At 43.6% G+C, this 24577-nt stretch overlaps 1 long non-coding RNA gene across 1 annotated transcript in view; it reads left to right on the plus strand.

Moving 5' to 3' along the window:
- LOC309612490 overlaps positions 1-10167 on the plus strand; it is a 72545-nt gene extending 62378 nt beyond the window's left edge. The window contains exon 5 of the long non-coding RNA XR_014235191.1: positions 6992-10167. This is a non-coding gene — a long non-coding RNA (uncharacterized lncRNA). The remainder of the gene's footprint in view (positions 1-6991) is intronic.
- Positions 10168-24577: the final 14410 nt, after the last annotated feature.

A 24577-nucleotide genomic window follows, 5' to 3' on the forward strand; every position in this document is an offset into this window, starting at 1 on the left:
CTATAAATGCTTTATTGTCATCTGTAGAGAGTGGCTCCCAACAGCTGTTTATTCCTAATGGGACCCTGACTCCTGGTCATGGTTGATTGGATCAGGGATTCCTGAGCCAATTTGGGCCAAAAGAGTTCCTTCCATGGGGGCTTTGTTTGAGAGAGAGGGATGAGAGGAGAGAGCCTGGGTTCATATGGCTGAAATATGAACTTTAGGAGCTGTGGCAGTCTGTCTTTGATCGCACATGTAGATAGAACAACAGGGGGAACTCCCCAGAAAAAAAAAAAGGACACAAATACTCAGAGAGAAACAGAAATGAAAGCTGGGGAGAGCACATATCCCCTGAGTTTCTGACAGCCTACAAGTTCCCAGTTCTGGATTTTCCTTGGGCCTGACACATTCTTGCCCTTAGGGCCAATAAATCACCTTTCCATCCTGTTGTGGTTAAGCCAACTCCGGTGAATTTCTATTTCTTGCAAGTAATAGAATCCAGGGCAGCAACAACTCATTGGCACTCTCACAACCTACTTGACTGAAGAGGGGCCTTCAAACTGTAGGCCAAAAGAAAATATCTGTAAGGTTACTTCCATCTTTTTTGTCATTCCTTGTGCTCTCACTGACATTACCTTTGCCCACCAACCCAATGTAAATTTGGAGGCAATCCAGTGTATTAACCTCACCTAATATTCATGAAGCATCCTCAAGGGCAGGGTGTCCAGCACTTTGCTACCACCTTGATGTGTCTTTTAGCATCTGTTCTAGATTTTTTTCCCCTAATAGCAGAACTCTTTCGTTCAGCTCTCCAAATGTCATGTTTTCTTGATTTGGTGGTCACTGTAACTTTTCCCACTCTTATAGAGCTTTTCAAGGGCAGCAAGGTAACACAGCATGGAGGAAAGGACACTCAGCAGGAAGTTTTGCAAAACCAGATTCCAGTCCTATCCTGCACTCGCTTTGCTCTGTAATGCTGAGTAAATCATGAAATGCTCTTGATCTGTTTTTTCCCATCTGTGGAAGTGGGAGAGAAAAATAATACTTTCTCTGCCTACTTCACAGAGATGCAAGCTAAAATTAGGTCATGGATGTGAACATGCTATGAGGCAAAGATATATAAACTGCTGTATCTAAAATGGCAATGAACTCCCTTGATTTCTAACCCACTCTCAGACACCAAGTTTGAGGTCCTTGTTTAATAATTACTTGGATTTAACTCTAGTTGATTTTTCTTTTCTTTTTAATAAATTTATTTTATTTTATTTTGTTTATTTATTTTTGGCTGCGTTGGGTCTTCGTTGCTGCCCATGGGCTTTTCTCTAATTGTGGAGAGTGGGGTCTACTCTTCGTTGCGATGCGCGGGCTTCTCATCGCGGTGGCTTCTCTTGTTGTGGAGCACGGGCTCTAGGCACACGGGCTTCAGTAGTTGTGTGGCACACGGGCTTAGTTGCTCCGTGACATGTGGAATCTTCCTGGATCAGGGCTCGAACCCGTGTCTCCTGCTTTGGCAGGTGGATTCTTAACCACTGCGCCACCAGGGAAGCCCCTTTTCTTTTCTTTTAAGGTACATAATGACTATATTAAAAACCTAGAGAGCCCCTGAGAGGTAGGGGCACTCTGCAGACTCCCCTTTGGCCTGGGGTGTCTCCGAAGGCATGCTGGGATGGGACTGATGCCTTTGAAAATTCACCATAGTTCCAACTGTGTAGGGAGACATGACAACTAAATGTAATGTGAAATCCTGGATGAAAATGCAGGAAAAGGGGTTGGGCTGGGCTCTTCTGGGCATGGTGAGCAGCGGGCCCCCCATGGGTGCATGACAGGGATGGCAAGCCTGGGGCTCTCTGCCTTGTAGTTTTTTGGTCATAGGTTAGACAGGTGGTGTCAGTAAGTGGAGACTGAGGAAAGTCATTTTCATGATTGGAAAGCGTTATGCCTTTTCTTCTGCTAGGCCTTTAGTGTTGGGTTTTCATTAATTCTTCATCAGGAGTTAGGCTGCCTTGGAGGATTGTTATTGCTATTGTTACCCTCAGCGTACCACAGACCTCAGATCATGGAGAGATGTCTTATGTTTAGGGTAGAGGCTGGTTTTCCAGAGGGTTTTAATTCGTGTGTTTTTGAATTTCAATTTTTGCTCTTGGTCTCATGCTGTGCTTCAGTTTAAGAGTCTTTCTTCCAACTCTGCTAGCAGCATCCCACTGCTGCTTGTTACTGACGCTCCGTGGCCTAGCGGTGGGGAGCAGGGGGTAGTGTTTCCTGAGGACCTGGTTAATCTTCAGTCCTGGGAAGGCCCTGCATTGCTGGTATCGTGGTGTGGCCTGTCCAGTGCTCCAGACTTGCCTGTCGTAGTTCCTCCTATACATGCTTCTGCCTCTTCCCTGGGAATAGAAGCGTGTGTGTGTTTGTGTGTGTGTGTTTCACCTCCCCTTCCTCGGGACCTTAAGGGTGATAGTCTCTATTACCCTACCCTCTCAGATTAAGACTTTGTTCCCATCTAGGAGATGGGGAGAAAGGCCCAGGAGTGCTCTGTGTCCCAACCACAGCAGCTGCATTACCTTTCCCCACACCAGCTCCATGAGGGAAGCTTCCTCAGAATCCACTGCCATCCTCCCTGTGAGCAATGGTGGAATACTAGGTAAAAAAGCCTTCAAGATGACATGAACCTCCCACCTTACATACTGTCCCGAGGGGTTGAACACTTCCCAGATTTCCACATTTAACATCCACCGATTCATCACCTACTCTCAGTATATCCAGCGTTGACAAGAAGGGAAATGTTGTGGTCCTCACGACTGGCCGAGTGCAGGAGGTGAGGCTAGCACTCTGAAACACTGCGCTGTCAGGACTTCCCTGGTGGTGCAGTGGGTAAGACTCCGCGCTCCCAGTGCAGGGGGCCGGGGTTCGATCCCTGGTCAGGGAACTAGATTCCACATGCATGCCGCAACTAAGAGTTCACATGCCACAACTAAGGATCTGGGGAGCTGCAACTAAGGAGCCACCTGACGCAACTAAGGAGCCCATGAGCCGCAACTAAGTAGCCTGTCTGCCACAACTAAGACCCAGCGCAACCAACTAAAAAAAAAAAAAAAAAACCCAAACAAACAAAAAAACCCCAAAAACAACAAAAAAGAAACTGCACCGTCCACTTCCCAACTTGGCTTAAGATTGTTAGCCACTTCTTCTGTGTGTTAGGCATAGATTTTTTTTTTTTTTTAACTTTGGGTTTATTTATTTATTTATTTATTTATTTATTTATTTATTTATGGCTGTGTTGGGTCTTCGTTTCTGTGCGAGGGCTTTCTCTAGTTGCGGCAAGTGGGGTCCACTCTTCATCACGGTGCGCGGGCCTCTCATTATCACGGCCTCTCTTGTTGCGGAGCACAGTCTCCAGACGCGCAGGCTCAGTAGTTGTGGCTCACGGGCCTGGTTGCTCCGCGGCATGTGGGATCTTTCCAGACCAGGGCTCGAACCCGTGTCCCCTGCATTGGCAGGCAGATTCTCAACCATTGTGCCACCAGGGAAGCCCAGGCATAGATTTTTTTACTTTATCTTGAAGAAGAGTGATACACTGAGGGATGCTAGTATATGTAAAAAGGAGCAAAGATAAGATGAATCCACACTAAAAAAGACATGTTTATCTTAATTTGTTTGACCAGGTTAACAGTTTCTGCCTCTAGGTATAATTTTTTGCTGAAATTCAATGCCTCATGGATCATGTGTTATGGGGAAGACAGTGAAATTAAGTATGTAATCTCCATGCCTTTCTTTGACTTGATTTGCTGCCATGCCCTCTACACATAGTAGAAAACATGTTTTTTAGAAGTGCCAAGATTGTATGGTTTTTACAGCTTGAACCTCAGAAAGAGATAGAGTTTATCAATTCGAAAATCTTACCCTGCTTCTTCTGCAGGGATCATTATACTTAGGTTGATTCTGTGACATCTTATCATCACTTGTGGTTTGGGGATGGAGAGAATGTCTGTAATACATGGAATGTTCCTTACCCAAGATCACATCCATCAGTCTAGCTCCAGAGTTTGTGCTCTTAACCACGTGATGCCACTGACAAGATTAAAATGGAGCAAACAGGTTCATTTCCCCTTTCTAAGAGTTGGCTGATGTTGAACTGGGAGAGATTACATCTAGACAAGACAGTGACTGTGTTGGATCCAGACAGCTCCCTTTCTTGGTCCACAGTGTTGTCGTAACCAGGGAAATTCCCGCTCATCTTTAGAGGTGAAACACTCCAGGCATTTTCCTGCTGCAGTGACACCAGCTTCAATGTGGGTCTCCTCTCCTTTGCCAGCTGCGTAGGAGTCACTCAGCCAGTTCTGAGGCTTTTTTAGTCAGAGGAAGTTGTTCCACGTGTAGCTGTACATTCGGTGTGTTTGTGGGAGGAGGTGAGTTCAGGATTCTCTTACACTGCCGTCTTGGACCCCTTTTTTTCTTTTTTGAATGTGGCTCTGTCTCTTCATCCATTTCTCTTGGACACTGACACACACTTTTAAAATTACAGATAAAGGAAATGGGAGACATGCATCCTGTTCGGTTTTAAGGCAGGCTAACTTCTTGCTATTTCTTAACGACTGTATTTAATTTTCCTTTAACCTAACACGCCATTTCCTAACAAATCTCCACAGTGTACGTATATGGTCCATTAGACAGTGGTTCCCAGACTTGTCTGCACCTTAGACTCAAAGGGAGCTTCAAAAAATACTAATGCCTGTGTCCCACCCCTAGAAATTATGATGTCACTGAACCGCAGTGTGTTCTGGGCTTCGGAAATTTATAAAGATCTCTAAATGATTCCAGTGTGTAGCCAGGTTTGGGAATCACTGTCTTTAAGGTTCTTCTTTTTTAAAAAAATCTAATCATCTTGGGGTTAATTCCCAACTAGGCTCTCATCAGAAGCATTTCCCTTGTAAATTAGTGTAGGAAACAACAGGAGATTAATCCTAAATCCATACCTTCTCCCTACTGTGATTGCCTTGGTCTTCATCAGGTTAATTGAAACCCCTTCTGATAAGTGCAGGGAAAGCATTAATGGAGGCTAAACTTATCTGCAAACACATTTCCTGTTCTGCTATGTCTTCCCTGCAATAAGTTAGTTATGATTTGCATGATACTTTTTTTTTTTTTTTCCAATTCAAATGGCCTCTCACTATACCTGAGTGGCTGGCTGAGTCTGTCTACCTACTGTCTTCACTTCTGAGTGGACACAATTTCCCTCTCCACTTATGTTATCTCCATCTTCTGGATCTAGCCATACAGCTCGGCAAGCTTGTTCCAAGAGTTGCTTGAGCTACACCTCAGACTGAGACATTTCACAATTTGGAGCCAGACTTGGTGAAGCAATTCTACACTTCTGTGTTTGTCTATTCCTCCCTGACTGGGGGCAGACTGAATGTACTGTTGATTCTGTAATATAAGCAAATCCCATTAGGGACCCTCTGGTGGTTATAGCCAATACTATATTGGCTTTCATTAGGAGCTAGGGCAGATAAAAACCTGAACACAAATTCTTTGGGACTTTTTGGGCCACCTCCTGACCCAAGGGAATATGTGAACATCATCTCAAATGTGAATCTGTATTCTAAAGTAAAAGCTAAGACTGCTGTTTCGTCAGGGCATCAACCCCATTTAGCATGAGTCACTGTGTTTCATCGGCCTTGGCCCTCCAGGTTTATAACACCATCTGATTTCCAGGGAGTGGGGATGACAGAAGAATAGATGCTTTCAGTCAAACAAGCATTACTGAGTTCTGGACTATTTTAGGCCATATGGTGCCACAGCCCATGAAAGTCCTTATTCTCTCCCTTCTTCTCTGGTTCACTACGTCTCTAATTGGCTAGAACCAGAGCATCAACCCCAAACAAGGGTGAGAGTTGAAACTCACCCATGTCATCAATGGAGGGCCCAAATCATTCTTTCTCTTTTAAGAACTTCTTAATTTTTTTAGTTGCTTAAATTCTTTTATAGTCTTTTTTAGTCTCTTTGAAGAAAGCTATTTTTACATTAAACCATAATCTTAGGTATTTTAAAGAAACTTACCATTACTTTCAATGATTGAAATATAAAGCCATTTTCTCCCACTTTATCTTTGCTTCAGGGACCCAAGAGAAGTCCAGAAATGTATGTGATGCCCAAGGCCACAGTTGCTTCTCTAGATTAGGGCAAACAAGGGACATTGTACTTATGTATTATTAATACAGTATCACTATTAATAATAACCGAATCTATTGAGCATTTACTATGTGCCAGCCACTTTCCTAGGCTCTTTCCACAATTTATTTCAATTACTTCTTGTCCTACCCTATGAAGTAGGTATTATTTATTATCTCCATTTTACGTATGAGGATGTAGAAACTTAGGGAATTTAAAGCTTACACAGCTAGTAAGTGGTGGGATCAGAACTTGAACTTATCCTGACCACTGCAGAGTCCATGTTCTTAATCTCTAGAGTCTTCTGACATGATCTCCTTCCATGGAAATGTTGTCCTTAAATCCCAGTAACACAGCTTGCTCTGATTGTAAAAACTAAGGCCAACATAGCACAGGGAGATCAGCTCGGTGCTTTGTGGCCACCTAGAGGGGTGGGATAGGGAGGGTAGGAGGGAGACGCAGGAGGGAGGAGATATGGGGATGAATGTATACGTATAGCTGATTCACTTTGTTATACAGCAGGAACTAACACACCATTGTAAAGAAATTATACTTCAATAAAGATGTTAAAAAAAAATAAAAATAAATACTAAGGCCAGCATGATTGTTGGGGTTCTAAATGTGAGGGATCAGTATTTTAATGCACATATTAGTCACTGGAAGAATCATTATTGATGGGTTCATTGACAAACAGCATTTTATTCACTCAGATTCTGGACAGGGTTCTGGATGTTAGGAGATGATGGAAGGGGGGCTGACTTGGCCTCCTTGGGGGTTCTTCAGCCACACCTGTGCCGTCACTGCTCATTCACATTCTGCTCTAAAACGCTCCCTTATTTCACAGACCTCACATAAAAGCGATGGAGCTGGCTGACAAGTCTGAGGACTGCTGACGCTTTTGAACGAAGAAACAGCAATTTCAGAAAATGAACCCTGTGGTTTAGAAAGAAATCATCTGAACTTAAATAAAGAAAGAAAAGAAGAGAAAAAAATTGTTCTCATCACAAAGAAAACAATTTCCTTAGGCCTAGAGAATTATAGTCTATTTTTGAAGGCTTCAACCCTCTGAGATATCTAGAGTTTGAGTGTCAAAAGGAACCTTTAAAGATAGCTTTTTCATCTGAGTCCTGAATTTTACAGAAAGGAAACTGAGGCTCTGAGAGAGTTTGGGACCATATAACTAGTTAGTGGAAGCTGACTCCCAGTTTTCCTGCCTTTATCTTACTCCTTTTTACTTTTGCTCTTAAAATGACAGGGTATTCATAGGCCACCGGGAAGAAAAAAAACAAGACAGCTTCTGCTTCTGCAAGAAAGGTCAGTGAGAGCTCCGAAACTTCTAGAAAGAGGAGAGTCAAATTATTTAATCTAATTTCAGGAATAGTCTTGATCTTATTAGCTGAAGGACTGAATATGGAGGCAAAGGCCTTACAAAGCAAGATTTATTACTGCTTTGCGTAAAAGCACAGGGAAAATGAATATTAGCTTAATGGGGATTTGGGTCTATAATTTGATTCTTTGCCTCAGCTTAGAGAAACAACCCACAGACAAAAGGTCAATGGATCCTAGTAGTGATCTCCTGAGCCAGTGAGGCAAGGGATCACCTGCCATTTCTCCAGGGACCCCTAGGATCAGAAATCACCTCTGTGGTATGGAAACCTAGAAAGGAAGAAATCCAGTGGACTCTTACTGGCCTGGAAAGTGTGTTAAAAGTGCCAGTGCTTCTTCACCTGACCCTTGAAGCAATTGATAAGATTTCCTTAGTGAGAAAATCTCTAGCAAGGTTGTGGCCAGTGGTACTAATATTAGTTCCCAGGGGAAGAATTTGGAGGCGAAATGGAGAAAAGAAAGAGGGCTGGGCTGTGTCAATTCAATAAGCGCTTACTGGATGCTAACTATGTAGCAGACACCAAGAGATAAGTAAAACCTCTCTGTCCCTGGAAACACTTGGCAGATGAGTAGGAACTAGCAACTACAGAGGAAATTTCTCCCAGGATTCAGACCAATATGCAAAACTGTCCGGCATCCCAGCAGCTCATTTCCATTCTGAGACCTTGTTCTGTTACAATTATTGGGCAGCACAGTTCACTCTGTGGGCTACAAAACTCCCCAGCTACTTAGCAGCTCACAGATGTTAACCCAGCAGCTGGGTGCTGGATGAGGCACACACAGCCAGCCAAAATCTCAGGATGCTTGAAAGGAAAAAGAGAAATTCAGAGTCAACTGATGCATCCAGATGTCATTGGTGCAAACAGGCAGCAGGACCTGTCCCAGCCCAGCTCAGAAATTCAGTTCTTGCTGGCAGCCTCACTCTATCAAGACTTCAGTTATTGGGACTTCCCTGGTGGTGCAGTGGTTAAGAATCCGCCTGCCAATGCAGAGGACAGGAGTTCGAGCCCTGGTCCGGGAAGATCCCACATGCCGCAGAGCAACTAAGCCCATGTACCACAACTACTGAGCCTGCGCTCTAGAGCCCGCGAGCCACAACTACTGAGCCTCTGCGCCACAACTACTGAAGCCCGTGCACCCTAGAACCCGTGCTCTGCAACAAGAGATGCCATCGTGATGAGAAGCCTGCATGCTGCAACGAGAAGCCTGCACACTGCAACGAAGAGTAGCCCCTGCTCGCCACAGCTAGAGAAAGCCCACGCAACAAAGACCCAACGCAGCCAAATAAATAAATAAATAATAAAGAAACAAATTTAAAAAAAAAAGTCTTCAGTTATTGAGAAAAGGGACTATTTGCTTGTGTTAAAAAAAATGCATTATCCATCAGGGGATCCAATCCAGGCCAGTGCCAGTTGGATCAATCAACCATTTAAAAATCTTCTTAGGGTAAAGATTCAGCTACAGTCATGAATTAAAGATGTGAGGGAGAGAAAAATAGTGCACAGCTTACAGTGGTTAACACTGGGTTTAAAACCAGTGACACTGCATTAATCTTGTTGAGGCCTAATAGGAATTGAGTAAAATTTGTTTTAACCATTTCTGTTCTGATTGATAAGCATTAAAAATTATTGAATTTTGTGGAAGGTAAGAAGGGGAATGACTTCAGTGGGGAAAGGGGAGGCAAGTCATGGCTAAATCAACTTCTTTTTTTTTTAATTAAAAAACCCCCAGAATTTTCCACCAAAGCTGTGTATCTGTTTGCTAAATATTAAATGAGTGCCTTATTGGCCAATTTTACTCATCCCCCTACAGATATATTTCCAAGTCACGAATCCTCCTATACATACACGACAGGAGAGGTAGTAACTGGGGGTATCCATAGCTGTTAGGGTAACTTTTTGTATCCCTAAGTGAATTACCCGTTGTTCCTCTGTATTTTTACAGGTAAAGTTATGGCAGAGGTTTCAGGAAACCACAGGCTGGCTTCATAGGTGTGCCTCCAGTGCAGTTACACAGGGCTGCACACTCAAAAGGGACCCACACTTGGCAGTTAATGCTCACCATTCACCGTCTTGAAATTGTTAGTAATTTTATCTTTGATTTTGTTTCTGTAAGTGAATGGGACAATGGAGCATGTGCCCAGGGATTGGTAGCCTTTACCCTCCTGCAGTCCTGTCTTCCTAGCCTTCCTGCCTCCCTGGGATGGATTTTTGACCATCTGCTCCCTATCCCCTGGCAACCTGAGCCTCACCTGGCCTCCCCTTCCCCATCCCTGCCTTGTGATCACTGCCACCCTCCACCTGGAGTGATGACCAGGTTGCATCGGTGGGGGGAGGCCTGCGTGCCACTATTGCCTTCTGTTCCTGGCAGGGGTCTGGGTACAGGTGTGGGGAGGGTCCAGGTGGGGTGTGTGCTCATGGCATCTCATGGCAGGGCGAGGTGGCAGCAATCTCTGCCCTGGGCTGGCAATGCCACAGTGGGCAGCCTCTGATCTATGTACTGAGTGCAGCCAGCATGGAGGCTGCAATCTCTCAGGGAGTCACCTGTCGACTGTGGGTTGGGGCAGTGGGCCTATGGGAAGGGGGAGATTGATTTCCTCACCCCTGGCCAGGGCCCTGTATTTTCATTTTTCAATGGACCTGGCTGGCAAGTGGTCAACTTCAAAGACTGTGGAGATGGGAAGAAGCCAACTTCTTGATAAATAGAGTTTTTATATGGCATCTAGCTTGGTATAACACCTGTTAGTAAAAACATTAGTAGAAGAAAATACGTTCCTGCTCTCAAGGGATTTTTAATCTAGTTGGAAATAGATGAAATTGACATAGATGAAATAGCAAGAAGGTTTCATCAAGGATGTGGAATTAGAGAGTGGTCCTGAAAGTAGGATTTAGGTATGGAGGAGAGGAAGGAAGATACCTGGTCAATGTGTTCCAAAATGTAGGGAAGCCACCGGGAAGATCTCACATGCCACGGAGCAGCTAAGCCGTGCGCCACAACTACTGAGCCTGTGCTCTAGAGCCCACAAACCACAACTACTGAAGCCCACGCGCCTAGAGCCCGTGCTCCACAAGAAGAGAAGGCACTGCAATGAGAAGCCCGTGCACCACAACGAAGAGTAGCCCACGCTCGCCACAACTAGAGAAAGCCCGCGTGCAGCAACGAAGATCCAACGGAGCCAAAAATAAATAAATAAATAAATTTATAAAAAACAAAACAAAACAAAATGTAGGGAAGCCAGCACAACCTCAGAACTTATGCTGACTCAATGACTGTTGCATATTTTGGTTCAAGGGCACTCACTCACAGCATTCCAAGGGCAGGACTATCTTGGTAAGAGGGGAAGATATGGGAACAGTCATGGCTGATGCGGATCACTGAGTGAGAGGCCTGACAGAACGGAAGGTGTGGGGTTAAGGTGGGAGGTTGTCTGCACCAACCCTGAATCGTGTCAGGCAAAGGAGGGAAAATGGGTTCAGAGCCTCCCAGCTGTGTGCACTGAGGTGCTTACAGCAGGCTGCTACTATTCAGCACAGCAGGCCACTCCAAGTTCTTCCTAGAGCATCTAGGAAAGAACAAAGGGAACTGACCTTGTGCTTAAGATGCAGCGAACTCGAACTTCACAGGGAGTTCAATGATGAGAGGAAAAAGCAAATATTCTCTGGTGAAGGTTGACTTAATTAGCCATTTTAATAATTCATGAGTCTTTAAAATGTTTGCCAGAAGATTCAGAGCTCAGATTCTGCTTCTGGTGTTTAGCTCTGGGTTTTCTCCATCACAAGTTGTGCTGCCTCATGGATCAATGACAGGGGCCTGGGAATGTGAGGTCTGGTTGGCCAGACCGTGCACAGTTCTTAACCCTTTGGGGCTTAAAACCTCTTTGAGAAACTGATGAAAGTTCTGCACCCTTGCCCTAGAAGAATGTTTCAAATTCAGGGCTTTACAGGTTCCCCTGAGGTCCGCCCTTGAACTCCAGCTTAAGATCCCTGATTTAGATGATCTCTAAGCACTCAAACATTCTCTTTTAACTTACCCACAAGCACTCTGTCAGGCTGTTAGCTGGAATGCCGTGACTCTTTGGGCTTGCAGGCAAGCAGCCTCATGTGGCTGTTTTGCAAAGTGAGAGGTGCATACTGCAATATCTGTTCATCAGGCTGAAGTAACAACGCTAAAGCAGACAAGAGAACTGGACGAATCCAAAGCCATGAGTCAGCTCCCTCCTGCCACCTGCTAGCAGGCAGTCTGCTGAAGCTGAGGGGGTCAGACAGCCTGGGGCCCTCCAATCCCAGCTCAGTCACTTTCTGGCTGTGACTTGGGGGAGGCACTTAGCCTCTCTTAGCCTCAGTTTCCTCATGTGTAAAATGGGGCCAGTCAGATTTACCCTGTTTCCTCATGTTCTGAGGGTGCACTAAACCAACCTCTGTAAATCATCATGCATAGGGCCTGAGCCACTAGCACTCAGGAAAGGGAGTTCGTTCCCCTGATTTTACCCATAAGGAAGAAGGATGCTGTGAATTTGGGGACACCGTCTTGATTTGATGGTGGGGGAGGGCACAGACTGAGGAGGGGCAGGAAACTCTCTCTCTCTCTGAACCCCTCCATATGTGGCGCCTCTCCCTTCCCTCATCTCCCATAGAACTCCACGAAGGAACCTAGGAGGGGTGCAGCTCAGGAGGCTGGAGGGGGATCTCGAGTAGCAGCCATGGTCTGAAGCGGCTCCTTGTTTCAACCCTTCTGCCACTGTTCAAGCTTGTGGAGGCTGTGGGAAACGATGAAGGGAGATACTGGGCTTTTTCTGGCTGCAGGCCTGACTGCAGCAGAGGAGAGAGAGAGAGAGAGAAGAGGGGGAGAGATGGATGGCTTCCTTCTCCTCTGTTTCTGAGCAGACAGTCCGCGTGTGATTCAGAAACCCACAGTGAAGCTGGGGCTGGTCCTGCAGGACATGCAGAGCTGGGCATGATGCAACTCCTGCTCTCAAACACCTTGCAACTTTGCCATGGAAATAAGATAAGCCCCAGGAAGGAAAGTGACAAAGGGCTACATTGCTGGATGCAGAACGTCCTGTCCAATACAGAGTCCGGGAAGGGTGGGGACAGTGAGGGCAGGATGATGGAAAACAGGTTTCTGCGGTGCCAGGCAACTGACAGGCACTGACTCAGTCTCACAGTCACCCCGCAGCATAGATGCTCGTAGCCTTCGCTGTGCAATGAGGAAACGGAAGCTCAGAGTCAGTGACTCAAGCAAAGGCAACCACAGTTATGTGGTGCCAGAGCATTCAAACCAGGTCTTCCTGCCTCTGAGATCCTTTCTTCCGTTCCCCTTCCCCAGCCGGACTAGCTAAGTGAAACTGGAGACCTCCGAAGCCCTAACCTGAGGCCTGCGAGGCCCTTCCTCAGCTGCCTGCAGTGCTACGCACGCGCGGAGTCCGGCTCGGTAAATATTTGCCTTGTGATTGGGAAGGGGAGAATGCTCCTTTCTTGGCTCTAGGCAGCTCTGCAGTTCACGTGCACTGATTACCTTTCTTCCCACATCCCCCCACCCCCCGCAAGGAATCAGCATCCCTCCCTTCCCTCAACTGCAAACCAGGCGGAGTGGACTGAGGTGCCTGGCTTCTAGAGAGCCTGTCTCAGACCTGCCTTATGCAGCCCCAGGTCTCCTTTGTCTCATTTCAGATAGCAACCTCTATCCGAAAATCCTAGTTAAGAGAAATACCTTAATAAGGCCGACTTAGGAGGAATAAATGTTTTGAGGCCTTCGCAGCCCCAGTGCCATGGAAGACTGCTTGTGTTTGAGCTCCTAGGAAGGAAGGCATTTTGGATTTTCTGGGGGAAGCCGGCATTCCAGAGACTGACAGTGGATCAGTGAGAAGTAGGTCTACAGCCAGCAGCAGGAGGGAAGCTTCAGCCCGGCTTGGGCCTCTGCCGAGCAGGAACCCTGTCATCCTAGGGAATTTTCTGAGAAGTCTCCTGACCTGATTTGTAGCTGGTGATACGAATGCATTACCCAAAGCTGGGCACCAAGCAGAGAGCAAAATGAGACCCTCTCCATTCATTTCCAGCCATTGATTCAATGATGTTGATGAACTGTGATTTTTAAATGGAAAGGCCTTTGTCATCACGATTTTTCAATAAAATTCTAGCACAGCTCTTTATTTCCTGAGTAAGGCCCTAGGGATCTTTTTCACATGTTGGGTATGACATATTCCCCCGGGTCAGCTTTTATTTCATTGCCATTTTAAGGGTATCAGAACATGTGGCTAGAATTTACATCTAAATAATAGATTTCTGGATGGTAAAAGCTTGTATTATTACTTACATTTAGTAAAATCCCTTTGGATGGTAAAAACCAGCATAATATTAATTTTTCTTGCTGTCACTTGACAATATGAATTGGTTTTGTGTAAGGACAAGGAGCTCACTGGATTGAATTTAGGAAATTGGCAAAACAAATTTGACTTCAGCGGGTTTGAATGATTACAATGTAATAAACATATAAACGCTAGGAAGCTAATTTATCATTGCTTTCAGTTTTATTTATTTGAGACTCCATCATCGTTGGTATAACAGGCTTTATGAAAGATTATGGATTCAATTTCCAAATGACCTGTAAATGGCTTTCTATAGAGAGATTACTTGATTTGTTGTTTTCCTGAATAAAACATGTTTTTGCCCAGTGGCGTTATACAGCCCATATATTAACATTAGAAGATTATTCTGTTGAGCTTGGCATCTCTGATGTGCAACGTTTGATTTGCTCTGATCTATTTGTCTTCACTCTCTTTAATACACTGGGACGGAATGCATAACCTCTTAAGACCTGCACTTCAATGAATCATAAGAGAATGCCTGTCTGTGTGGCAGTTAATCATCTGAATGATAATTCTGGTTCCCTTTAAAAATGTTAAAGTGTCTGCTCTTCGAAATAGACTGCAGTGAAAGGCATGAGAGCTGCTCTGGGTCACTGATGGGGAATCATAATTGACCTCAGCTTTGGTCGCATGGTAACAGACGCCCTGGGTATTAGATCATTGCATACCACAGAATTACCAACACACTGCCCTCAAAGTCAGGGGAAATGTTTGCATGTGCAATTCAGAAAGTTACATAGAGTGGACCCTTGTAGAGAGAGGCAGCCTGTCAGGAGAGCTGGAGCCTCTGGGAAGATGGCCCTCCAGAAGCGAGCCATATTGTAAAAACCTGTTCAATTTCAATCTTTTCACAAAGGGATTGTAACTTTCACAGCCCTACTAGACTAATGAAAACACTGAAAGGGGAATTAGTATCTACATGAAGTACAGTATCTCAGAATGCTGAGACTGGGGAGGACCTTGGGAGGCCATTCATTTTCATTTTCTGGAGGCCAGTTGGCATATTTTAATGTATTAAAGCTATTGTCTATAGGGCTAAAAAAGCTAATTGCCCAAAGAGGGAAGATTCTACCTCTCTCCAGGAAACTCCCTTTGTTGCTGTTGTTGCTATTTTACTACATCATAAAACTCCAGATTGAAGGATACAAAGTTCCAGTGGAGAGGAAGTCATCACCCAACATCAGTTTTGGAAGAAATGATTCCACTGTTAGTGACAGTAGCATGTTCATTCCATAATTCAACAACTTTAATGCACTCTCTGGTGAAGAGACTTGGGTGTCTCAGATCAAACTAAATCGGGCCACAGGCCAAACTGATTTTTAAATGTATTGGCTTTAAGATTTTAAGTTGACTCAATAATTCCAAAGTCTAGCAAAGGAATACACATAGTTAAACTATTCATTCATAAGTGTGTGGCGACCTAGGAGTGAGTCAGTACAGATTAGTGCCATGAAAGCAAATCAAATTCCCATCTTAAGGGAGCCTGCCCCTGGATGCAGAGGGCGGTGAGAAGCCTGGAGGACTGCCTGGCTTACTAAGTCCTCACTTCAAACCCCAAACTTCCTCTCCTCTCCTTAAACCCCCCGATTACTAAGTTTGTCATTTTCCACTTCTCCCTGGAAGATAATTCTCTTTCCCCAAGATGCTTTAGATAATCCTAAAGCCTCTTCTGGTCACATCAGCGATAAGGCACTACACGCACCCCAGTCTGGCTTTACTCTGATTGGTCTGAGTGTTCCCGTTGTCTTCCTTGTCTTTTTATCTTACAGGTGCCCATGATTATACCTAGCATATAGTAGATACTCAACTTTTCTTGTTGCTGATAGTTTGTTGACACAATTTTAGAGGATCTGCAAATTCTATATGAACACAGGACTTAGGTTTGACTCTTAGCAGTAAACCTGCTTTTTCAGCCCCAGCCTCTATTTTCTGTCTGACAAGAGATTATTCCCTTTATCCATCTGGAGCCCACTGTATTCTAGAAACCATAGACTGAAACCCTGCCTTCAGAAAGTTTTTAGGATATTGACATAAAAAAGAACTATTTGGAATTCCTATAAAATGTGCGTTGCCTTGAATTGTATTCTAGTTGTTTATGTTTATAGATTTTGTATCTCCAGTTAGAACAGGGTCTTCCATTTCTTATTTCACATAGTGCCCAGAACAGTGCTGAGCACTAGTAGGTACTTAGTAAGAACCCGGATAATGAATGGATGAATGACTGAACACTGTATTCACAGACAGAAAAGTGCTGTGAATAGATCTGGAGGCCAGATAGAGATGCGTTAGAAATCTAATTCTGAGATCTACCAGCTTGTGTGACTGGGAAAATTATGTAAATCCTTTAAGCTTCAGCTATTCCATCTATAAACTTGGATGGTTGTAGAACTGACCCTGAAAGTTTGCCATGAGGATTAAAGGTGATACACTGTAAAATGCTTAGCACAGAACCTAGAATATAGTGTTTGAAAAATATTAGCTACTATTATAATCAGAAGGGACAAAAACACAGACAGAAAGGTGAGGAGGGTGGGAGATAGGAGTTACAATGGCTGGATTAGAGGGTTAGCAGAATTTTAAAGAGGATGGAGATGGGAGCCAGCCGTGTATAGTATATAAGGGACTAGATTGGGAATCAGGGAAACTGGGTTTTAGACCTGGCTCTTCCTTCAACTAGAAGCAGGACCTTGGGCAAATCACCTCATTTTTAGGGCCTTAATTTCCTCATTAGAAAGTTACATTAAATGACCTCTGAAATCACTTCTCACTCAAACAATGTATAATTTGAGAAAAAAGATTTCTAGGATGTCTCTCTCCCTCTCCTTTGCCCCCACCCCCCGCCCTTACTAAAAGGAACCTTAGAATCAAAAGATTACATGACTGTTTGCAATCTGAGGCCCAGAGAGGTTATGAACTTACCCCAAGATTACAGAGCTGGTTTGTGGTGACTTCGATACAAATCCCTACCTCCAGAGTCCCTGTGCAGTGATGGGCCCTCTATATGATGTCAAATGATTCAGAGGCAGAAGAGGGAATAGCAAGGAGGCACTTGCTGGGGCAAGGAAAGCATAATGCAGGGATTGCTGGAAGATAATGCCACAGAAAGGCACAGCTGAAGGAGACCTTTGATCCACAGCTAAGAGTTTTAATAAGATGAAGATAACTAGGAATCACTGGTACATACTAGTATTCTAGTTTTATTTACTATTGATACTAAAACTATAGGAAGTCCAGATAGAATATTTTCAAATACAGAAACTTAAACATGAACACAAGAGAAAAATTAACAAAGGAGTTTTCTATACAAATAGCCAAAATGATAGTCTTATGGGTTCATATGAATATTGGAGCGACCTTTGGGGACCTAGGGCAGTAGCTGCCTTCCTTTTTCTCTCCTGATCTTGAGGTCACCCTACCCCAAGCATTGAACTCTGAGATTAAAGCAGAGCTTCTGCCCTCCCCCAGTCCTCGCTGTCTTCTTGGAAGCAAACAGGTGTGAGGATGAGAGCAGGGGCTTCTGGAAGACGTGGCCTCTCTGTCAAGGGAAGTTGCTGCTGCATCCTGTTGGTTGAGGGTCTGTGCTTTTCTCTTGCCCAGGCCCTGCTTGTTTAAGCTTTCACCTGCAGCTTCCTGATGGCATTTGGAGATTATCCATTTTCCAGTTTGACTCAATGCTCACTTTTTACACCCACCGATAAGACACCTTGGGAGAGGACTGAAGGAGACTCTAAAAGCTGAACAGAGACAGCACTGAGAGCAAGGGTCCAGGATAAGGGCTGAAATGAGAAGGAAAACTTCTGAGGACCTAGGGAGAGCCATTGAAGTGTTTATTGATTGGCTGAGTGCAACAAATACAGAATGATGACTTTTTAAAAGTTTGGAATGAAAAACAAAAAAGGATGCATTTAGAATCTCTGAGGATCCTTGAATAAAATAGCTGATTCCCGTTCTGAGCAGAGAAAGTACAAGGTAAACCTGGAACATTTTGTGCCAGAAAGCAAGAAACTACTCAAAAACTGATGGAGATGTGTCAAAAGGACACAGGAGCTGGCATGAACAGTGCATGCTGGCCAAATTTGGGACACCTTGAGCACAAAAAAGTAAAATGCATGTAATTGATAACATTTACACTCAATTTTAAAAAAATACACAGTTAATAGGAATATTCAGAAAAGGAAAGAAGGGGAGAGGAAAGTACTTCCTTACAAAAACAATGCCAGCTAATACATATCAAAGGGGTCAAAGAATTAGAAAAATCATTTTACAACCTGCAATGTATTTATATTATTAAGCAAGGACCATCAATGGATGATAAAATCACTAGGTGAAGAGCTGTTGGGAAATAGGATATTTACATGGTGGCAGAGTATTGTCCCACAGATTACTTATTGATTAAAAATGGAAAATGTCCCCTTACAACGATGAGGTCTGGTAGATGACATCTTTTTTTTTTTTAATTTTTGAATTTTATTTTATTTATTTTTTTATACAGCAGGTTCTTATTAGTCATCAATTCTATACACATCAGAGTATACATGTCAATCTCAATCGCCCAATTCATCACACCACCATCCCCAACACCCCGCTGCTTCACCCCTTGGTGTCCATACGTTTGTTCTCTACATCTGTGTCTCAATTTCTGCCCTGCAAACTGGTTCATCTGAACCATTTTTCTAGGTTCCACATATATGTGTTAACATACGATATTTGTTTTTCTCTTTCTGACTTACTTCACTCTGTATGACAGTCTCTAGATCCATCCACGTCTCAACAAATGACCCAATTTCGTTCCTCTATATGGCTGAGTAATATTCTATTGTATATATGTACCACATCTTCTTTAGATGACATATTAACTAAGTGATCAAATTTATAATCACTAAGAGTGGAACAATGGCTCTTATGTGCTCTTGAGATGATGCAGTATGAAATACACAATATTACCTGTGAAGTATTTTTGCCAGAAGTCTTCATCCTGAAACTGTGAAGCCTTTAGAGGAACAAGTTAAATGACACTAGAAGGAAACAATCAGACTAATCTAGAGTGTGGACATTGTGAAAGAAAACTGTAAGGGATTCTTCAAAATATCAGTGTCATGAACAAACAAACAAAGGTGGGGAAACTGATCTAGATTAAAAGAATTAAAAGAGTCTAAAGAGACATGAGCTTGCAAAGTGCAATCCTTGTCAGATCTAGTCAGGAAAAATAAAACAGCTATAAAAAACATTTTAGGGACAATTAGGGAAATTCAAGCATAGACGATCAAAGATAAAATTAAGGTATTTTAAAAAAATGTGGTAATGGTGTTGTGGTTTTGTAGGAGAATATCCTTAGGAGAAATATGCTGAAATTTAGGGCTGAAGTATAATGTCCATAACTTACTTTCAAATGGTTCATCCAAAAAAATTGCACGTTTGTGTGTGTGTGTGTGTATGCACGCGCTTACGTGTGTATGCATGCGTGCGTAGAGAGACAGAGACTGAGAAGGAGAAAGCAAATATGGCAAATGTTAGCCATTGTTGAATCTAAGTGGATAGTATATGAATGGTTTATTGTATTATTCTTTCAACTTTTCTGTCCAAAGTTTAAAAAATAAATTGAGAACCAAATTTCTGAGGCAATATTTGGCAGTTAGAAAAAAAGCTTACATCTGGAAAAACAGAAGCTCTTTTATTTCTGATCAATCCTGTTGTTGTAATAGGGATACATCTATATCTTCCCCAGCCTCCACATGAATGGCAGGGGCTGTGACTTACTTCACTTTGGACCCAGTGAACATGAGAATGTGGCAGTAAGATAAAGGAGATGTTTTCCCTGAGTGACTCCCTTTTTCTCAGGCAGAAGGGAGTCACTTAGGGAAAACATCTCACCAAGTTTAGTTTAGAATATTGAAAAATCTTTTTTCAAAGCAGACAAAGGTTTACTCCAAGTTCCGTGAGCAGAACCTAGAAATATTGGCTAGTCAGATGGGGAATGGAAAACAATGAGAAAGGAAGAGAGGACCCCCAACAATGCCAACTTCCCAGTCTTGAGAATGGGAATCCTGATTTTTACCTGGTAAACCAGACAAAGGATAATAAAAAACCAAGCTAGCATGAAGAAAATGAAATTAAAATTTGAGGTACCATTGTAGAGAATTCAAACATCCATGGAGGCTCCCACACTGCCAACACGATGTGAACCACAACATCAATTACTTCTTTTCTGTGAAATCATTCGAAGTTGAAAGCACAATTTTTTTTAGCTTAATTATGTGGTGATTAATTGCTTTAATTCTTAATTTCATCAAGCTAATATAGTCTAAACCATAAATTCTCTAAATAAGATGAGAAAAAAATACAATCCGAAAATTGTATAAACAACTATTGTATAATGAATCCAAAAAATTCCAAGGAAGATGAAAATTACATTTGACTAAGAACATATTTAGCATTTTCAATTTGATTTAACTTACATAAGAAGATCAGAATTATCCTCTGGCTACTTTCTTTTATAAAAGAGATTTCAGTATTCATAAGACAACTCATACTTTGTAAAAATCTTCTGAGTGTTATTAAAGCCACGTGAAAAAAGCATATACAAAACAATAATATCTTTGTCTGTCATCCACTTAGTCATTCAACAAATTTACTAAGCATCAACTATGTCCCAGTACCACGCAAGGTGGTGAGGGTACTAAGATAGTTAAAGTCCCTGAAGGAACTCAGTCCAGTTGGGGCAACTAACCTGTAAGGAAATAGTACCATAAAGTGTTATAAGGATATTTTTGAGAGAGAGTGATTCTTTCTCTTTGGACCAAGAAGAGAGGGCTGGTGGGGTTAGGAAGACATTACAGGGGATATGATGCTTGGGCCAAGTATAAGTGAATGTGCAACAAGCAGTGGGAAAGGGAAGAAGGACGTTCCAGGCAGAGGGAACAGCAGGAGCAAAGACACAGGTATCTGCAAGTAGTGTGACTTAGGTGACAGGGTGGAGGGAGGCACTTTTCAATGAGGCCAGAATAAAGGAAAGCAGATCTGGGTGAAAGGATGATGGGTTCAGTGTTTGATGTGATGTTTTAGGGCCTGAGGGCCTCCAGGAGGAGCTGCCAGTAGACATTTTCAGGACTGCAAGAGAGGACCGTGTCCAGCCTCACTTTACAGGGCCCTGCTCTGGCCCTCTTCCAGATGCACACCTCCATACAGGGCCAAGGGGACCTCCCTACCCAGAGCCCATACTCCCTCCTACTCAAGACTCCTCTAGGTCCCCAGGATCACAGAATTCCTTGCTCAGGTAGCACAGAGCCTGCTTCCAGGGCCTGTTCTGGCTTCTTTCTCAGGTCTACTCGCCAGGGAGCAGACTGTGTCTATAGGGGGCACGCCCCTAGTCCCTGAGGGATGGTCGAAAAGCAGCTATTTTGGGGGCTGTTGATGGACTTGGTTACAAGGACCAGAGCGAGTGCACATATGGATGCCAGCCCCCTTGTACTGTATGTTGGGGCTGACAGTGAGAGGAGAAACGGTGGGCTGTGGGTTAGAAGATGGCTTCCTCACACTTCATGATCTGGTGTGGAAATCTGAAGTTCTACAATTAACCACAGCCTTTGGGTTATTATGAAAGTTTATTTGTCAGGGTAGGAGGATAGAACATATTTTATTTGTTAGCTTGATTTATAACTTTAACACATTTAACATATGCTGTATAAGCCTCCGTTTGTACTCTTGGCTGAGTCCACAAATGTTAGGGTGGGCCTGAGCAGCTGAAAATACTGACCAGGATTTGAGAAGAGATTTTACCTTGGGCCATCCACATTCGGGGGTGATCAGCACAGAGCCACTGCTGTGGGAGTGGGGAGGGGGCCAGAGCGGGTGTCAAAATTCACAAGAGAAGAGAGCCACGGCCTAAACCTGGAGGCATGCCATCTTTTAAGCAATAGGTGAACGAGCCAGCCAAGGAGGCTGCAGAGAAACTACCACAGAGGTAGGAGAAATACTAGGGTAATATTCCAGAAGCCAAGCAAGAAGAGTGTTTCAAGAGGAATGGAATGGTCAATAATGTGGACAGTGTACATAAAGTGATCAGCACAGGGCCTGGCCCATGGGGAGCATCAAATCACCAGTGGCTGTGAATGTCATGATGATGACAGAGGTGATGATGGTAGTGACGATGTCTCTGTTCGTTTGTGCTTCTTCTCTCTGCTTCAAACACCTTTTCCTCTTTCTCCCCCTTAACCCAAATTCCTATGGATCACATTCTCTAGGAAGTCTTCCTCTCGTCCATGAGGTTGTCCTTCTATGTGCTCCCAGAGTCATTCTTATCATAGCTCATTCTTCTCATTGCACATTTACAGCACATAATAGGCTGCTGGTATTTATTGAATGAGTGGTCGTGGTTTCTAGGGTGACCAACCATCCTGGTTTGCTTGGGACTGTGTGGTTTTAGCACTGTAAGTCCTGTGTCCCAGGACACCCCTTAATCCTAGGCAAACCTATATGGTCAGTCACCCTAAATTGACATCTCAATTTTTTTGAATGAATAAATGAATGAATGGCAGAGTGTCAATATCAAAGTTAATGACCCTCAACTTTTCCCACACGTATATGAGCATAAGCCCATTCAGTAAGTCTGGAGGATTCAGTGCTTTCCCTATACTCTTCACTCCTCATCATACTGAGGATGCTGTGGGCGAGACATTCTCATGATCTGGTTGGATTCCTGTCCCAGCTCTGTTTTTCCCCATAGTCCTGGAAGGGGTTAGCTTAACTTTCTCAACCAGGGCTCCTTATCTGAACCACAGAACAAGAAGATCATTTGAGTACTATTTTCTGAATTCTCTCCAGGTTGGCACGTAACAAGTTCCATTCTACATGCATAGGAGAGAAGTTGATGCATACTGTTGGTGCCTTAGGGCATTTAGGGCTTAATTCTTTCACCTGTTGAGAATCACATAGGGCCTACAATCAAGAATGCAACTGTGGGGCCTCCCTGGTGACGCAGTGGTTGAGAATCTGCCTGCCAATGCAGGGGACACGGGTTCGAGCCCTGGTCTGGGAGGATCCCACATGCCGCGGAGCAGCTAGGCCCGTGAGCCACAATTACTGAGCCTGCGCGTCTGGAGCCTGTGCTCCGCAACAAGAGAGGCCGCGATAGTGAGAGGCCCGCGCACCGCGATGAAGAGTGGCCGCCGCTTGCCACAACTAGAGAAAGGCCTCGCACAGAAACGAAGACCCAACACAGCCATAAATAAATAAATAAATAAATAAGAATGCAACTGTGACTGTCCTCTGCCCTTGTTCATAGCACAGCTGGCTGGAGGAGAGAAACTATGGGAAGGAAGTGTCAAAGGATGGGGCTTGTGTTATCTCTATTCTGCAAATTGAGGAACTGAGGCCTGGAGAGGAAGTGCATTCTCATTTTCCCAGGACAGACAAAGGTAGAAAGCTGTAATATCTCACCAGACAGGAGAGGAAAATAAACAACCAACCATCTCTTAGGCCTTGATGTAATGGTGGTCACCAACTTTGCTTCTCAGCTGGAAGTTGCCAAAGTCAGGCTGTACTGTATGTCATCTTGTGGAAGACAAATTCTCTACAAATAAATTGATTTGGAACAGGCTCAAATACACAAAAACCACAATGGCTTTAAATGTACGTTTTGACTTTTTTTCTCATTTTCTTTCTCTTATTGGAGAGGTCAGCAAGGAAGTTTCTGCAAGAGAGGCCTTACTGAAATTCAACCTAAGAAACCAGAAAGAACTTTTTTGTGTTCTCTTTAACAGACATATTTCATTACCAAATATTTGTTTAAAAGCTCCTTGATTCAATACATACGTCTCTAAGCATGCACCTGTATATTATACTCAAGCTTGTTATACGTTATGCATCAATCTTTTTAAAAATTCATTTTCTAGAAGAAGTGATTATTCGTTTTGTCATTCAATTTCCCATCATTAAAAATTTTATATGTAAAAGCACTGCATACTGATGGGGTAAAAAATTGTTGATAGCCCTTCCATCTGAGGAAGAATCAGGGACAAATTTCTGAGGAAAATCTTGGAAAGATTTGGGCGCTACCACAATGGAGAGTAATGGAATGGTGGCCTTAGGGCTCTGTTTTCAGCTCAATTCTGAAGCACAGGTACCCACTGTTAAGTAACATTCTCAATGGTACAGTGTATTTCATTTGTGGGGTAACTTAATTAAGCCCACCCTCTCACCCTGTGGAATCATTATATCACATTAGCAAGGACAATAGAAGCATGGGGGTCCTGAGTTTTTACTGAACAGTCATTCATCTGAAAGGAAGGTCACAGGGTGGCCCGTACTAACTGAAAGAGCACTTACTTTGTGTCTGATTTGTATGACTGAAAGAAAGAGAATCCATCTCCGGCCTAGTAAAAGAAATATTTTAGATGGCTGGAGAAAATGCCTAAATTGTTTAAAGCAGGTTAAATTCCACTGAGTCTTTCCAAGTGGGTGCAGATAAGCTGTTAGAGAATATCTTGGTCTTGCTGGGCAGGAAGGTGTTCTGGAAGGATCCTTCTCAGTAGGCAGATTTTACCTTGGCTTGCTGAAAATGCTGTTCACTAGGTTTCAAGGGTCCACATGGCTGTGCTTTTTACTGGAAAATTCTAAAGCCTTGATGTGGCCTAAGAGGATTCTTTCTGGACAGTGGTTCTACCAACCTTCTTGAGGAACTGC

Source organism: Balaenoptera borealis, assembly GCF_965194805.1.
Source record: "Balaenoptera borealis genome assembly, chromosome: 15".
NCBI classification, from domain to species: domain Eukaryota; kingdom Metazoa; phylum Chordata; class Mammalia; order Artiodactyla; family Balaenopteridae; genus Balaenoptera; species Balaenoptera borealis.